The sequence below is a fragment of the Protopterus annectens genome, chromosome 17.part0, assembly GCF_019279795.1.
Source record: "Protopterus annectens isolate FY-2018-M chromosome 17.part0, PAN1.0, whole genome shotgun sequence".
In the NCBI taxonomy this organism is placed as follows: domain Eukaryota; kingdom Metazoa; phylum Chordata; order Ceratodontiformes; family Protopteridae; genus Protopterus; species Protopterus annectens.
The window spans coordinates 778852301-778870426 of record NC_056751.1 but is presented as its reverse complement, the minus strand read 5'-3'; the positions used below and the strand labels follow the sequence as shown (position 1 = coordinate 778870426).

Sequence of the window (18126 nt, the reverse complement as noted above, 5' to 3'; positions counted from 1 at the left end):
CCATAGAAAGATTCTTGTAACTTCTCCCTTACTGTCTTTTGGTCTCAGTTGAAAATCGAATAGCCATCAAGCACAAACACCACAAAGAACTTTCCCCCTATTATGACCTTCCCTTCAAATCCTATCACTCGCATGCACACACAGACACACACTGTGTTTATTCAGAAACTTTCCCTGTCATACCCTCCCCTCCAAATCCTATCCTCACTATGCACTATTGCAGTTATATCAATGGTGCAGAATACTCCGTGTCCCTGCACTATGTCTAAAACTGGGACACATTTTGGCTAGCTACCTCACGAGTGGTTGTAGATGCTGGGCAAGACAGACTGTTTTGTTTAATACCAGACCAACATCGTAGAGGCTGGGCAACAAAACAGTCTGTGTTAGATTGTTTAACACCAGACCAACATAATCTCTGCCACATTGGAGTTAGGCTCCTCCGAAAGGCTCCACAACTGAATAAGACAGTGGACTACATACGCATTCGTTTACAAAGTCGAATGAACATGTGAGAGAAACAGACAAATGCAGGTTCTGTAAAAAAAGAACTGAAAGACATTGCACATCTTGTTGCTGGGATTGATACACTCATGGCAGAGGGCCTGGATACTGAAATAATCTGTCAAGACTGTTGCACTGAGGACTATGCAAACCACTACAATGTAGAAATAGTAGAGAAACATTGGAAACATGAATTGCAAACCATTATAGCGAATGATGAAGTTTATATTACATGCGATTACCCATTACCAACAGTTTGATGTGAGAAAATGAGACCGTCGTCCATGAAAAAAAGACAAAAGTAGAGTTGATCATTGAAATTGCTACACCAGTGATTACAGTGTCTTATGTACAAAGTCATGAAATAACCAGGATTTGTAGGCAGAAATGAGAGCAATGTGGAATAAAGATACCCAGACAGTTCCAAGAGCAGGTGTAACAGGCCTAATTGAAAAGAAATAAAATACAGTAAAAATTAGATATGCTACCAATACATACAATTGTATGAATTAAGGAGGAGCCAATTCTGGACAAATTGTAGGTGCTGAGAAGAGAACTTTTTTCTAAGTTCAAAGATTGAAACAATACTAACTTCACAAACTTTAATTGCATCATTACAAGTTGCCTCACAGCAAGAGGTTCTCCTGTTCGATTCATGGCTGGAGTGCCTTCTGTGTGGAGTCTGCATGTCCTCCCCGTGGTTGAGTGGCGTTCGAAAGACATGCATGAATCGGCGTGCCTTCGTTGGAAGGATGGGCGTCGGGCTGGCAACTCGGCACCATAAAAAAATCTACTGCCAATCATTAGTGGACCGGAGTTCTGATGTGGCAACCCCTAACCAGGAAAAGCCGAAAGAAGAAGAACAACAAGTGGAATCCATTTCAGTCATAATACTAGAAAACCTAAAGATTTAGAGAAAGTAAACAGAGAGGCTAAGAACATAGTCTCTCTTTTTACTGATACGAGACAAGCTGGTGATGTCCACGTCAGCCAAATATCTATTGCAAGAAACGATGCATCAGGACTTGGAGGAGTTTTATGACGCTGTGTGAAGTGCCAGTTTGAGTACGCACTGTCCATGGTTCTGATGACTGCAACTGGACAGATACACAGGAACAAAGTACTCATTGTACTTTAAGTAAAACACAAAAAAAAAAAAAACACTGCAGTGAAGAAAAAAAACTGCATCGTTTCTAAGCAGAGTGTTAATCATCAATGGAAAACAAGTTGTGATGTAGCAGAGCTACCCAATTTTACTTCAGACTAGGTAGCGCCCCCACCCCTGTGACAATTATTTAATTAGAATATTTTCCACGTTGCATTATGTCTAGTAACCCCTTCATATATGATCTGTAAGTAAAATGAGGACCCTGATGTAGGTTTTATTATACATATTCAGACTTTCCACAAACTCTGCAAACTGAATCTTACGTAGTGGGATTCTTGCTGAATGGTTGCAAACTGCAGACAATAAGCACACTTTTCCCAGGTCACAACACACACACAATGACAACAACTTTAGAAACCGAAAAGAAATCAAAAATAACATGATGATACAACGCGAGAGAGAGAGAGAGGCTTTACTGCAAAAATAACATGATGATACAACGAGAGAGAGAGAAGCTTTACTGCAAAAATAACATGATGATACAACGAGAGAGAGAGAGAGAGGCTTTACTGCAAAAATAACATGATGATACAACGAGAAAGAGAGAGAGAGAGAGGCTTTACTGCAAAAATAACATGATGATACAACGAGAGAGAGAGAGAGGCTTTACTGCAAAAATAACATGATGATACAACGAGAGAGAGAAAGAGAGAGGCTTTACTGCAAAAATAACATGATGATACAACGAGAGAGAGAGAGGCTTTACTGCAAAAATAACATGATGATACAACGAGAGAGAGAGAGGCTTTACTGCAAAAATAACATGATGATACGAGAGAGAGAGGCTTTACTGCAAAAATAACATGATGATACAACGAGAGAGAGAGGCTTTACTGCAAAAATAACATGATGCTACAACAAGAGAGAGAGAGAGAGAGAGAGAGAGAGAGAGAGGCTTTACTGCAAAAATAACATGATGATACAACGAGAGAGAGAGAGAGAGGCTTTACTGCAAAAATAACATGATGATACAACGAGAGAGAGAGAGAGAGAGGCTTTACTGCAAAAATAACATGATGATACAATGAGAGAGAGAGAGAGAGAGAGAGAGAGGCTTTACTGCAAAAATAACATGATGATACAATGAGAGAGAGAGAGAGAGAGAGGCTTTACTGCAAAAATAACATGATGATACAACGAGAGAGAGAGAGAGAGAGAGAGAGAGGCTTTACTGCAAAAATAACATGATGATACAACGAGAGAGAGAGAGGCTTTACTGCAAAAATAACATGATGATACAACGAGAGAGAGAGAGAGGCTTTACTGCAAAAATAACATGATGATACAACGAGAGAGAGAGAGAGGCTTTACTGCAAAAATAACATGATGATACAACGAGAGAGAGAGAGGCTTTACTGCAAAAATAACATGATGATACAACGAGAGAGAGAGGCTTTACTGCAAAAATAACATGATGATACAACGAGAGAGAGAGAGAGGCTTTACTGCAAAAATAACATGATGATACAACGAGAGAGAGAGAGAGAGAGAGAGGCTTTACTGCAAAAATAATATGATGATACAACGAGAGAGAGGGAGAGAGAGAGAGAGAGGCTTTACTGCAAAAATAACATGATGATACAACGAGAGAGAGAGAGAGAGAGAGAGAGAGAGAGAGAGAGGCTTTACTGCAAAAATAACATGATGATACAACGAGAGAGAGAGAGAGGCTTTACTGCAAAAATAACATGATGATACAACGAGAGAGAGAGAGAGGCTTTACTGCAAAAATAACATGATGATACAACGAGAGAGAGAGAGATGAGAGAGAGAAGAGAGGCTTTACTGCAAAAATAACATGATGATACAACGAGAGAGAGAGAGAGGCTTTACTGCAAAAATAACATGATGATACAACGAGAGAGAGAGAGAGAGAGGCTTTACTGCAAAAATAACATGATGATACAACGAGAGAGAGAGAGAGAGAGAGAGAGAGAGGAAGAGAGGCTTTACTGCAAAAATAACATGATACAACAAGAGAGAGAGAGAGAGAGAGGCTTTACTGCAAAGATAACATGATGATACAACGAGAGAGAGAGAGAGAGAGAGAGGAAGAGAGGCTTTACTGCAAAAATAACATGATGATACAACAAGAGAGAGAGGCTTTACTGCAAAAATAACATGATGATACAACGAGAGAGAGAGAGAGAGGCTTTACTGCAAAAATAACATGATGATACAACGAGAGAGAGAGAGAGAGGCTTTACTGCAAAAATAACATGATGATACAACGAGAGAGAGAGAGAGAGAGAGGCTTTACTGCAAAAATAACATGATGATACAATGAGAGAGAGAGAGAGAGAGAGAGGCTTTACTGCAAAAATAACATGATGATACAACGAGAGAGAGAGAGGCTTTACTGCAAAAATAACATGACGATACGAGAGAGAGAGGCTTTACTGCAAAAATAACATGATGATACAATGAGAGAGAGAGAGAGAGAGAGAGGCTTTACTGCAAAAATAACATGATGATACAACGAGAGAGAGAGAGAGGCTTTACTGCAAAAATAACATGATGATACAACGAGAGAGAGAGAGAGAGAGAGAGAGAGAGAGAGGCTTTACTGCAAAAATAACATGATGATACAACGAGAGAGAGAGAGGCTTTACTGCAAAAATAACATGATGATACAACGAGAGAGAGAGAGAGAGAGAGAGAGAGAGAGGCTTTACTGCAAAAATAACATGATGATACAACGAGAGAGAGAGAGGCTTTACTGCAAAAATAACATGATGATACAACGAGAGAGAGAGAGAGAGGCTTTACTGCAAAAATAACATGATGATACAACGAGAGAGAGAGAGAGAGAGAGAGGCTTTACTGCAAAAATAACATGATGATACAACGAGAGAGAGGCTTTACTGCAAAAATAACATGATGATACAACGAGAGAGAGAGAGAGAGAGAGAGGCTTTACTGCAAAAATAACATGATGATACAATGAGAGAGAGAGAGAGAGAGAGAGAGAGCCTTTACTGCAAAAATAACATGATGATACAACGAGAAAGAGAGAGAGGCTTTACTGCAAAAATAACATGATGATACAACGAGAGAGAGAGAGAGAGAGGCTTTACTGCAAAAATAACATGATACAACGAGAGAGAGAGAGGCTTTACTGCAAAAATAACATGATGATACAACGAGAGAGAGAGACAGAGAGAGAGAGGCTTTACTGCAAAAATAACATGATGATACAACGAGAGAGAGAGGCTTTACTGCAAAAATAACATGATGATACAATGAGAGAGAGAGAGAAAGGCTTTACTGCAAAAATAACATGATGATACAATGAGAGAGAGAGAGAGAGAGAGGCTTTACTGCAAAAATAACATGATGATACAACGAGAGAGAGAGAGAGGCTTTACTGCAAAAATTACATGATGATACAATGAGAGAGAGAGGCTTTACTGCAAAAATAACATGATGAGACAACGAGAGAGAGAGAGGCTTTACTACAAAAATAACATGATGATACAACGAGAGAGAGAGAGGCTTTACTACAAAAATAACATGATGATACAACGAGAGAGAGAGAGAGAGAGAGAGAGAGAGAGAGAGGCTTTACTGCAAAAATAACATGATGTTACAACGAGAGAGAGAGAGGCTTTACTGCAAAAATAACATGATGATACAATGAGAGAGAGAGAGAGAGAGAGAGAGAGGCTTTACTGCAAAAATAACATGATGATACAACGAGAGAGAGAGAGAGAGAGAGAGAGAGAGAGGCTTTACTGCAAAAATAGCATGATGATACAACGAGAGAGAGAGAGAGAGAGAGAGAGAGAGAGAGAGGCTTTACTGCAAAAATAACATGATGACACAACGAGAGAGAGAGAGAGAGGCTTTACTGCAAAAATAACATGATGATACAACAAGAGAGAGAGAGAGGCTTTACTGCAAAAATAACATGATGATACAACGAGAGAGAGAGAGAGAGAGGCTTTACTGCAAAAATAACATGATGATATAACGAGAGAGAGAGAGAGAGAGAGAGAGAGAGAGAGTGAGAGGCTTTACTGCAAAAATAACATGATGATACAATGAGAGAGAGAGAGAGAGAGGCCTTACTGCAAAAATAACATGATGATACAACGAGAGAGAGAGAGAGGCTTTACTGCAAAAATAACAAGATGATGCAACGAGAGAGAGGCTTTACTGCAAAAATAACATGATGATACAACGAGAGAGAGAGAGGCTTTACTGCAAAAATAACATGATGATACGAGAGAGAGAGAGAGAGGCTTTACTGCAAAAATAACATGATGATACAACGAGAGAGAGAGGCTTTACTGCAAAAATAACATGATGATGCAACGAGAGAGAGAGAGAGAGAGAGAGAGAGAGAGAGAGGCTTTACTGTAAAAATAACATGATGATACAACGAGAGAGAGAGAGAGAGGCCTTACTGCAAAAATAACATGATGATACAACGAGAGAGAGAGAGAGAGAGGCTTTACTGCAAAAATAACAAGATGATGCAACGAGAGAGAGGCTTTACTGCAAAAATAACATGATGATACAACGAGAGAGAGAGAGGCTTTACTGCAAAAATAACATGATGATACGAAAGAGAGAGAGAGAGAGGCTTTACTGCAAAAATAACATGATGATACAACGAGAGAGAGAGAGAGGCTTTACTGCAAAAATAACATGATGATGCAACGAGAGAGAGAGAGAGAGAGAGAGGCTTTACTGCAAAAATAACATGATGATACAACGAGAGAGAGAGAGGCTTTACTGCAAAAATAACATGATGATACGAGAGAGAGAGAGAGAGAGGCTTTACTGCAAAAATAACATGATGATACAACGAGAGAGAGAGAGAGAGAGAGGCTTTACTGCAAAAATAACATGATGATACAACGAGAGAGAGAGGCTTTACTGCAAAAATAACATGATGATACAACGAGAGAGAGAGGCTTTACTGCAAAAATAACATGATGATACAACGAGAGAGAGAGAGACTTTACTGCAAAAATAACATGATGATACACCGAGAGAAAGAGAGGCTTTACTGCAAAAATAACATGATGATACAACGAGAGAGAGAGAGGCTTTACTGCAAAAATAACATGATGATACAACGAGAGAGAGAGAGAGGCTTTACTGCAAAAATAACATGAGACAACGAGAGAGAGAGAGGCTTTACTACAAAAATAACATGATGATACAACGAGAGAGAGAGAGAGAGAGAGAGGCTTTACTGCAAAAATAACATGATGATACAACGAGAGAGAGAGAGAGAGGCTTTACTGCAAAAATAACATGATGATACAACGAGAGAGAGAGAGAGAGAGGCTTTACTGCAAAAATAACATGATGATACAACGAGAGAGAGAGAGAGAGGCTTTACTGCAAAAATAACATGATGATACAATGAGAGAGAGAGAGGCTTTACTGCAAAAATAACATGATGATACACCGAGAGAGAGGCTTTACTGCAAAAATAACATGATGATACAACGAGAGAGAGAGAGAGAGAGAGGCTTTACTGCAAAAATAACATGATGATATAACGAGAGAGAGAGGCTTTACTGCAAAAATAACATGATGAGACAACGAGAGAGAGGCTTTACTACAAAAATAACATGATGATACAACGAGAGAGAGAGAGAGAGAGAGAGAGGCTTTACTGCAAAAATAACATGATGATACAACGAGAGAGAGGCTTTACTGCAAAAATAACATGATGATACAACGAGAGAGAGAGAGAGGCTTTACTGCAAAAATAACATGATGATACAACGAGAGAGAGAGAGAGAGAGGCTTTACTGCAAAAATAACATGATGATACAACGAGAGAGAGAGAGAGAGAGAGAGAGAGAGAGAGGCTTTACTGCAAAAATAACTATGATACAATGAGAGAGAGAGAGAGGCTTTACTGCAAAAATAACATGATGATACAATGAGAGAGAGAGAGAGGCTTTACTGGACAAATTTAATGTTGGTCACTAAACTCCCAGATCAATGAGAATTTAAAATTTCCATAAAATGCAACAGCAGAACTCTGAAAACCTTCACTTGCCCATTAAAAGCAAAACAGTTTGACTTATCCCAGACAATCATTCAAGTTGGAGAAAAAAACACTGGCAATTTCAGGAGGTACAAAAATACAGTGCTGACATATGCCTATAATATACAGCATTTAAAGCAGCTCAGATGGCAGCAGTAACATAAATTAACGTTAACAATACAGTGTCGTGCAATGCCGATGCATATACAGATATACCGAAAACCAGAACTCACAAAAACCTGACTGCAAGCAGCTTAAAAGTGAAAAAAAGTATTCCAAGACCCCTCTAGTAGGTAAATCACTGAACAGCACAACAAAATGGAAAAGCAACTTCTCAAAATTCCAGCAGGATGGGTCATTAGGTGCTGATTAAGAACAAGAAAAGTAAAGTTACTTCGCCAAGAGGATAAGGAAGACCAGAACAAAAACTCACATCCGTACTTTGAACAAAAGCGAAGAACTGCTAACCAGCCTCATCCTGTAGTTAATGGAATTTGTAGCCTCTGTTTATAATGTCCAGGATCCATTTGTCCTTTGTGACAACATGCCAATTTTTTGAAAATAATGCCAGCTTTCCTCCTAAGGGGGCTGCCATTTGAGACCTGGTTGGCATGCAAAGGGGAAAGTCATTGGGTTTGCTTTCTGAAAGATTGTGAGTTGTCCTCACCACCTCTTTGTGTAGGAGCTTGCCATTGTCTGCCTCTATACGATCCTTGGGATTGTCCTCTGCCCCTCGGGCGCCTGTATCTGCCTCTTTGGGGTCTGTCTGTGGCAGGAAAGGACCAGTTTTTGGAAGGCCAATTTCTACTAAAACGTGGGGGTTGAACCTGCAGAAATTCTTTCACAGTTTGCATTGATTTAGTCTTTTCCTCCATTTTCCGTAATACTTCCTCAGCATTAGCACCAAATAGTACATTCTTTTGAAGAGGGGCGTCTAGTAATTTAGCTTTGACATGATCAGGCAAGGCTTGTTCCTTGAGCCAGGCATGCCTACGTATGACTGAGCCTGTAACAGCAGCTCTACATGAGGCCTCTAGAGCATCAAAACCACATTGTAAGGTATGCTTACCCACTTGTTCTGCACTATGCATCAAATCCTGCAACTGGTTGTTCAGGTTGTGACATTTTACTTTTCAATTGTGATAACAAAAACTGTTGGTATTTTAGCATATGAAACTGACAGTTTAAGGCCCTCATGGATAAGGTAGCTGAGGTATATACCTTTTAACCCCCACCTTTCTAAGGCTCTGGAATCTCTCTCTGAAGGCAATGGATTTTTGGCAATGGAGGCCTTAACTCCCTTGGGCCCCTGTGAGATGGTTTCTAGGTCAGCAGCATGGCTTTTGTATAGAAATTGGTGTGAGTCAGGAACCCTGTAGTACCTGTCAGGCTTAACTGGAGCTGGAGGTAGAGAGTCCGGGTTAAGGCAGGCCTCCGAGTAAACATCATCTAGGATGTCCAAGACAGGAGGTATAGCCAGAGGCCTGTGCTGGGGTAACAAAAGAAATTCCCTGAGCCTTTTCTTGGAATCTGAATAATCCTGGCCTTCCCAGTGGAAGTGTTCCCTTAAGGTATGCAAAGTTTCCCCAAATGAGTAATCCTCAGGGGGGATACAGAAGGAATAGACTCCTCCGCATCAGAGTCTTCAAAAGGGGAGTAAGACTGTTCCTGATCATCAGAGTGTTCTGAAATAATGGAGCCCTGATCAGAGGAGGGGAAATCCTTCCTCCACTCTGGGCCTTTTGTCCGGAGGGGGCTGAGAACCTCTGATTAGAGTAATTAAATCCTCAGCCATTTTAAGCATCTGTTTCTTAGGCATGGGGCCTGGAGATGGGCCCTGTGTAGCTGGTCTCTTAGAGTGCATGGTTGCTTTAGTGAAAGCCTTGATGGAGAAAGAGGAGGAAGGTCTGAAGACACCTTGAGTGGAGGTGGACCTGTCCACATTCTGTGTTTCAACGCCAAGAGTGGCTTCGGTATCTGTAGTCGGGGTGTGGGCCGAGGAGCCTGCGACCTCGGGCACAGGAGACACCGCCAAAGATGTGTTGTTGGTAATCAGGGGCTGCGTAGGCGCCTCACTGAGAACCGGACCAAGTGTAGTCGGCTTTGGCGTGGGGTCGGTGGAGGGCGCGGGCCTCGAGTGTCGGTCCCTGTCTTTGCGTTTTTTAGACAAAACCGGAGTCAGAGTATCCGATGACATAGTTAAATGCTTTCCCAAAATAATGCTGGGCGAACTCCGCCAGACGCTTAATAGTGCGTTTGTTGAATGTAGCACAAAAGCGACAGACCGAGACGTCGTGGTCTGGGCCTAAACAAGGAATACAGAGGGAATGGAAGTCCTTATGCGGTATTTGCTTCCCACAAGAAATACAATTATTAACTTTGTCTGACATCGGTCTGAGGCAAGAAAAGTTTCCCCAACGGGGTACTTAGCTTTTAAGAAGACTTCGGTTCCAAATTTTCGTAATCTCAGGAGCTGGCCAACTGGCACTTGCGAACTGCTTCTGCTTCGGGCACTGCGCGGCAAGAAAGACTGAAGAAAATGGCGTCGGCTGGTTCCTTTATACCCCTGTCGCACTGACGTCAGGGAAGAAGCGACGACAACCGACGCCGGACCTAGACTTTGGAATTCGGCCAACTGAGGACCCATCTGTTATGACTGCAGCTGTATGCACGATGAACATCTGCTAACCAGCCTCATCTTGTAGTTCTGGGTTTGATTCTGTCGGTCTTCATTTACTTCCTGTATAACTAAGCAAGTCACTTAGGCAACATGGAGTTTGCTTCAGATAAGAGGCCTTTGTACCCAGTGGGTTTAGTTAAATAAACTAAAGCATTCTCTTTTAACCTTTCATAATATGTCCAGAACATTTTAATCAGGAAATTTTTAAACAAGCAAAATTCTAAACACTATACAGACTATGGAACTGTAGTAACTTTTCACCACACTGTCTAATAACCAGATGCTGTTGTCCAACAAGGTAAAAACTCCACACATACACAACTTTAATTCCAAACTGCAGTTAAGGAAAGGGTGCTTACTTTGACAATTTAACCACATAAGGTATACAGAGGATTAAGTTCCTGGCTGTTTTCATAGCATTCCAGCTAGAGTGACTATGGCAACAAAACCCTATGTACTATCTTCCTGATAATTAAATGAAGGTACATTTTGTTTGCAGACAAGAAATCAGGTTAGAAGATAAACAGAAAAAAAAAAAAAAAAACAAAGTAAAGCCATACCTCTCAGCTGTCCCTGTGCCTCTGCAGTTACTGTGTCTCTGGTTTTACCTCAAGATGTACTTTCTATATTCAAAGGAAACTAAACTTTCATTCAGATTCTGAAAAAGAGTAAAACATGAAATTGATGGTGGTATTTTATGCTGTAGTTTTTGAAAAAAAATTTTTGTACTTCACAGTCAGTTCCAGAAGCTTGTCATGAAAGTAGCAGTTTTATATGTACCATATTATCCTGCCAGATAACATTTTCTGAATAAGGGGACAAGTGCTGTAAGCAAACTTCTTCAGAATGGCTTAATGTAAAACGCTGCTCACAAGTCTGAGTGTTTTGATAAGCAATTTCTCTAAATTATTTTCTAGCTTTACAAAGAAAAAATACAGCAACACATGAACGCACCAGCAGATACAGACCTCACAATCTGGCAAGCCTACATAATTGTTCAGTTCCTAGTCTTCTTGCAACCCCCTCAAAAAAAAAATCAAACTTTCCACATGTTCCCTCAAATGAAACAACCAGCCCACCACTTGGTAACAATACTCTGTTCTCCTTTGTACCCTTTTCCGTCCATTAAAGTCACCCAATCTCCTACCTGGATCTAAGCATACACTAAGATAACCCAGAAAATAGGCTGGACCACTTAATTTCCATACAATTATCAGACAGTTGCAAAGTGAGTAGATTCATAGATTCTAACAATCTTGCCTCTTTTTCATTATCCTTGTTGATCTCCCTTGCTTACTACACTCTATACCTCTGTCTAAATAAGTCATGTCATTTATTTCTGTCCATAGGAAGATTCCAGTAACTTCTCCCCTACTGTATTTTGGTCTTGGTTTAAACAGCCACCTAGCATACAACTACATGCATGCCGAAACGCGTGCACAGAGACACACACACACACACACACACACACACACACACAGAGACAGACACACACACACAGAGACAGACACACACACACAGAGACAGACACACACACACAGACAGGCAGACACACACACACAGACAGGCAGACACACACACACAGACAGGCAGACACACACACAGACAGGCAGACACACACACAGACAGGCAGACACACACAGACAGGCAGACACACACCCCACCATTACTGAGAACTTTCCCTATCGGGCCTTTTCTCTAAATCCTGTGTAATATGCATTTTGTGTAGGACAGAGGATTTGTTTTACAAGTTTTACATTCACATGTGTCATTACATGCATGATTGCACACAGTTTAAAAAAAGAAACAGGTCATCTGCAAATGGATCATAATTTGTGAAACATGCCTCCCCTCCTGTCAGCAACTGTGCTCTTTCCTTTCTCTGTCCTTACTGCATACTAATTAAATATCTTGTACCCCCCCCCAATCACATTAAGGTTTTGTTATGTATTTTAAGCACTTAAGTGATTAATCATACCCACCTTACAAAGTTACAAAAGCCATCCCTCAAATCTACTATTACGGACTAGTATGGACTACAATGTATTACTACTCACCCAGGAACTTGCATGCAGCTTCATAGCGTGCATGAGGAGTATCTAAATATGTCAGAATACAACAGTCACCTGCTAGAGGGTATGGTGCGACACTGCTGCCACATTTTATATTGACTAGTTAATTTTCCACTAAAAAAAGTGGACCATTTCTTTCCCAGATACATGGTTGCATTCCTTCCGGAGACTGTTTTCTCTAAACTGGATTATCTTGCACTTCTTGGCACTGTACACCAGTGCTAGCAGCAGTAGCAGTGATGTCAGTAGCAGCTGTAATAATAGCTATAAGTAGCAGCAATAGTAATAGTATTAGTAGCAGTAACAGCAGTATTAATACCAGTAATATAGTAGTACCAGTAGTAATAGTAATACAGTAGTAGTACCAGTACACAGTAGTAGTATAGTAGTAGCAGTAGTACCAGTACACATTAGTAGTATAGTAGTACTAATAGTAGCAGTAGCAATAATAGTATAGTAGTAGTAGTACCAGTAATATAGTAGTATAGCAGTACTAATAGCAGTAGCAATAATAGTATAGTAGTAGTAGTACCAGTAATATAGTAGTAGTATAGTAGTACTAATAGTAGCAGTAGCAATAATAGCATAGTAGTAGTACCAGTAATATAGTAGTATAGCAGTACTAATAGCAGTAGCAATAATAGTATAGTAGTAGTAGTAGTACCAGTAATATAGTAGTAGTAGTATAGTAGTACTAATAGTAGCAGTAGCAATAATAGTATAGTAGTAGTAGTATAGTTGTAGCAGCAGTAATAGTAGTGGTACAAGTAGCTGTAGTAATAGACAGTTATTGGAGTAGAGTCATATCTTTTCATCACCTTTCACCAGTCTGTTTCTGCAAAGTCTATACAGCATCATGACCATCCCTTAAATATTGTTTCACTCTCTCCAAGTTCAAGAGTTCCCATTCTATACCTTAACTGCATCGCTTCTGTACCTATTCTAGCAACTACCTACCTTCTTCTGCAGTACATACAGGACCTTTTAAAACTGTAGATCAGACAGAGCGACCTTTTATCAATATGTACTCTATAAATGCTGCATGCCCTGGTAAAACATATTAAGGTGGTACCAACATTGCACGCCTAAATCTACAAAACTGCCCCTTAACTGAAAATGTACGGCTGAACATCTCAGGTTCCAATCCTAAATGTGAGGCGATATCCTCCGTTCTAGGATTCTAACAGTGCCCAAGAAAAGGGTTGTCTCTGTCCGTGTGTGTGTGTGTGTGTGTGTGTGTGTGTGTGTGTGTGTGTGTGTGTGTGTGTGTGTGCAATTTAGTCCATGTTATTCTTAGGGCTGAAGTGATAAACAAAAAGCTGGGGTGCTTTTGACAGCTTTTCTAGGTTTTAGAAAATGTAGCCTTCAAACTAAAGTATGTGAAACAGAAAATGTTAACATTCACTGACACCTGATCTGCTAATGCCTGGAGAAGGGGTCATTAAACTGAGTTAAAAAAAAAAAAAAAAGTTATGTATGCAAAGACCTTATTCATACCCTGCACCATAAACATTTGTAGAACTCCTTTATTGCTAATATGAAAACTGAAAATTTACAACCACAGCAGCATTGATCGGCACAACTTTATTTATTGACATTTGTTAACCGGGTTTGTCCAACTGGGCTTGTGGCCCATTTTCAGTGGAACCCGAGGAGAAAAGCTCCAGTAATACATTTTAAAACAAGTACAATTTTAAACAATATTGATGTAATAGCAGCTATAGCAAAACGATTCACATATGTTGGGTTACATGCATAAAGTTAAAGTTGCATTAAAAAGAAGCTAAGTAACAATTTTATATTGATATAGTTCAATAGGTCAACAATAAACATTTTTTGTTTGTATAAAATTATACAAATGCATAGTAGACACATTGGAGAGAGAGGTGTAATGAGGTACTTAGTATGGACCTTTTGAGGGTACATAAAGGGAAGGAAGACTAGGTAGGGTCATGGCAAGGGCAGGTCCTGGAATTGAGAAAATAAGCTTTTAGTTCATTTTTAAAGTGTGAGGTGTGGGAGACTGAACGTAAGTCAAGGGGAAGTTTGTTCCAAGCATGGGCAAGGGAGTGTTTGTAGAGTAGTTTGCCTACTGACCTTTTTGGGTGGTAGATATCAAGTAATTGTTGGTTAGAAGTACGGAGGGTCCGGGATGGGATGTAGATGGAGACTAAGGAAGCTAGACATGGACAGAAGGAGGGTTTATAAAGAATAGAGTGTAGCATATGAAATTGATAAGATAGCAAAAACTGGGGAAGTTCAAGCCATTGAAGAGAGTTTAAAGAAATGCAGTGGTGTGAGTTGTATGGGAAGTTAGTAATGAATCTGGCTATTTTATGACAAGTCTGTTGCAGTTTGTTTAGAGTGGAGGCCTGGATATTGGTAAGAATTGGGGCAGCGTACAAGAGGGAGGGTAGGAGGAGTGCCTGGCCCAGGGTAAGTCTAGATTCAGGGGTTAGGAATTTTTTGTTCCGATATAGCAGACCTAGTTTCTGTTTTTTTTTTTTTTATACATTGGAGTATGTGTAGGTTGAACTTGAGTTTGTCATCGATAATGACCCCTAGGAGTTTTGTGTGGGTGTCAGGTTGGATGTTTGTATTGTTAGAAGATGTAATAAAAAAGAGGTTTTGTGATGAGAAAGAGAACGGGGAAGGAAAAGTAGGAGTTTGGTCTTTTTGGGATTTAGGATCAATAGGTTGTGAGAGCCATTGTTCAGTGGATAGTAGGGCCTGTTGGGTCAGGGAGTGTAGTTCAGGAATGTTATTTGAGATAGATATAAGTGTGGAGTCGTCTGCATACTAAATAAGGGAGGATTCTTTGCATGAGGTGTAAAGATCATTGGTGAAGATGTTAAACAAAAGGGGTCCCAAGATGGAGCCTTGGGGAACACCAGTGGAGATGGGAAGGAAAGGTGAGGAAGATGAGAGCCATTTGACAGATTGTTCCCTGCCAGATAGGTAACTATTAAACCAGGCAAGTGTGGAGGGGGATAGGTGGAGATCTGAGAGTTTGGATAGTAGTAGAGGATGAGAGACAGTATCGAAGGCTTTGGAGAGATCTATAGAGATAGGAAATGAATTTATTGTTGTCTAGGGCCTCTGCAATGATATGAGTGAAGGAGAGGAGGGCAGTGGTGGTGCTGTGGTGAGGACGAAATCCATGTTGGGTAGGGGTAAGTAAGTGGTGTGTGAGGAGGTGATTGAGAAGCTGTGAGTGAATACATTTTTCTAATATCTTGGAGAGGGAGGACAGAATGGCAATGGGTCGGTAGTTTGAGGGGTCAGTGGAGTTTTCTTATGGGCCAGACATCCACAGACTCTTCAAAACTTGTACAGTTTAAAAACATTTCATAGGTATGCAATGGGAGTATATTAATGAATGCAAAGCTAATTACTGCCTTTAAATCTATGGAAGACCTACTCAGCCATCCTTTACATATGGTATATGATGGACCAAACCGGTCAACCCTTCCCATAAGAGCTCCTATTGTTGCTTAGTCCCTCTGATTTTCCCACAGCCTTTTTGGGGGGAAAACAGAATGGCTACTGATCTATCCAGTCTTCATTCCTTTTCAAAAAATAACTGAAAAAATACTTGTATCAGTCACCACCCTATCTAACTTTTTCATCCCAAGTGTCAGACTACAACATTTCCCTCCATACTTTTACATAACTTTATAATCACCAGTCCTATGGAACCTTAGCAACAACGCCACTCGGCATTTTTTTTACTTAATGTCTTCCTGCCTCCCCTAAGTACTTGGGAGTTTTCCCATCCTTCCTCTCTTTTCATAACTAGTTTCTTGTCACGTCTATTTAACACTTTCTTCCTCCTCTTTGCCTACTTCGTCTAAACATTAAATGTCGTTTTTAGATCCTTAATGTTACTCTCTTTCATTCTTTATATCCCATTTGTAAATCCTCTCGGTTTCCAAGCTCTACCTGTATCAGTTCACAGCTGTACTTTTTGCTGAATGTTATACTATATTAATTTCCTCCACAGAGGCGTAAATGTTTTGTTCCCTCCACAGAGGCGTAAATGTTTTGTTCCCTCCACAAAGGCGTAAATGTTTTGTTCCCTCCACAAAGGCGTAAATGTTTTGTTCCCGTGTATTTTTGCATGCATTTTACCTGGAATGCAACTTTGTTATTGTTATCTTATGTTTTGGGTCTCCGCTGAAAATTGGCCCCCAGCCCAATGGACAAATTCAGTTAACAAAAGACAAATATAATTAATTAATGAAATTAATTAATAAATAAATAAAATTAACTAACTAAATAAATAAATCCATTCTAAAATGTGGACAAAGACAAGAAATAAAGTCTTCCATGTTCATAGACTCATAGAAGGTTACTAGGCTAATGGCCCTAGAGCCCTTACAAGCCTAACCATATTTATCCCAAGTTGCTTCAGTTGTGGTGGTTAGGCGAGTTAAGTTCACAGAGGTAGGGTCTATGGTAGTAAACACTGACTTACTCTGTCCAGGAAGGACATGTGCCACTCCAGGTGTGAATTTGTCACCCAGCTATTGATCTAGGTTGCATTTGAAGAGAGTCAGGGAGGGGCTCAGTTTCACATGAACTGGAAGCTTGTCCTAGAGAAGTGGCAGTCTCTGGGAGATGCATCTATCTCCAGCATGACCTGTTCATTACAGAGACTTGGTTAAGATCCCTGGAGTGACCCTCGTGCAATTTGATTTATGAACGTATAACATGTCCATCAGGACCAGGTCAGAGACTGCCCAGTGAGCCAAGCACAGGTCACCCCTTAGCAACCTGTAGGAGACTGAATACAGTGATAGGGCTATCAGTCTTTCTGTGCAAGACATGTTTTGTGTAATTTCTTGGTGAGAGACCTCTGTGGTCTGTCCAATTGTTGCAGGTGTCTGGTAAGGTAGGTACAAAAGGAAGCATTGTACTCCGTTACTGTTCTGATGAAGGCAGAGTACAATGGAATTATAACATCCTAAGATCTAGATGTGATGCCTTTACTTATAAGATGTGCCACACAGAAGGATTTCCTTACTACTGTGGTCACATGATGGTCATACTTCAATTTGTTATCAGAGTGCCCAGATCACATACCACTGGGTCAACAGCTGGGAGAGGGGTGCTGTCTATAATATAATTAGCAGGGATGTCAGCTTTCCCAAAGGGAATACATTTTTTTTGCATTTAGCTTTAATCTGTGGTTATGTCACCAAACATTTGTCTGCATTAACCCTGTCTGCAGTATATTAACATCATTGGGGGGACTCAATTGGTCCCAAATTGCAATCAGCAATCCTGGTCAGCCACAGGCTGTCCAAGTTTGCCCAACATCTGAGAAATAAATTCCAAACAGTAAGGAGACCAGCACAGAACCCTGTGGTACACCACTGGTGCCTGGTCTTTTGCTTGAGGTGAAGTCACCCACTTTGACAGTATGTATCCTGTCAGTGAGCAAGCTGCTACCCAGCTGGTAATGTAGGTGTTAATCCCTTACTCGGGTATTACAGAGAAACTCTTAGTTGGGAATTGTGTCATATACCTTGGCTAGGTCAAGATAAGTGGCATACATGGTCTTTCCCTTGCCCAGGACCTTGGTGACTTTCTCAAAGTCATCAACCATGTTTAACAGGCATGATCTACCTTTAACAAATTGAAACTGGGTTGGGTCTAGATTTTACAGATTACGAACCTTATT

At 40.4% G+C, this 18126-nt stretch overlaps 1 protein-coding gene across 2 annotated transcripts in view; it reads right to left on the bottom strand.

The window, feature by feature from the left end:
- PEA15 (proliferation and apoptosis adaptor protein 15) overlaps positions 1–18126 on the bottom strand; it is a 495478-nt gene that overhangs the window by 241424 nt on the left and 235928 nt on the right. For both annotated transcript variants that reach the window (XM_044059455.1, XM_044059456.1), the window contains exon 2: positions 10929–11026. The gene's annotated coding sequence lies outside the window, so the exon portion shown is untranslated. The remainder of the gene's footprint in view (positions 1–10928; positions 11027–18126) is intronic.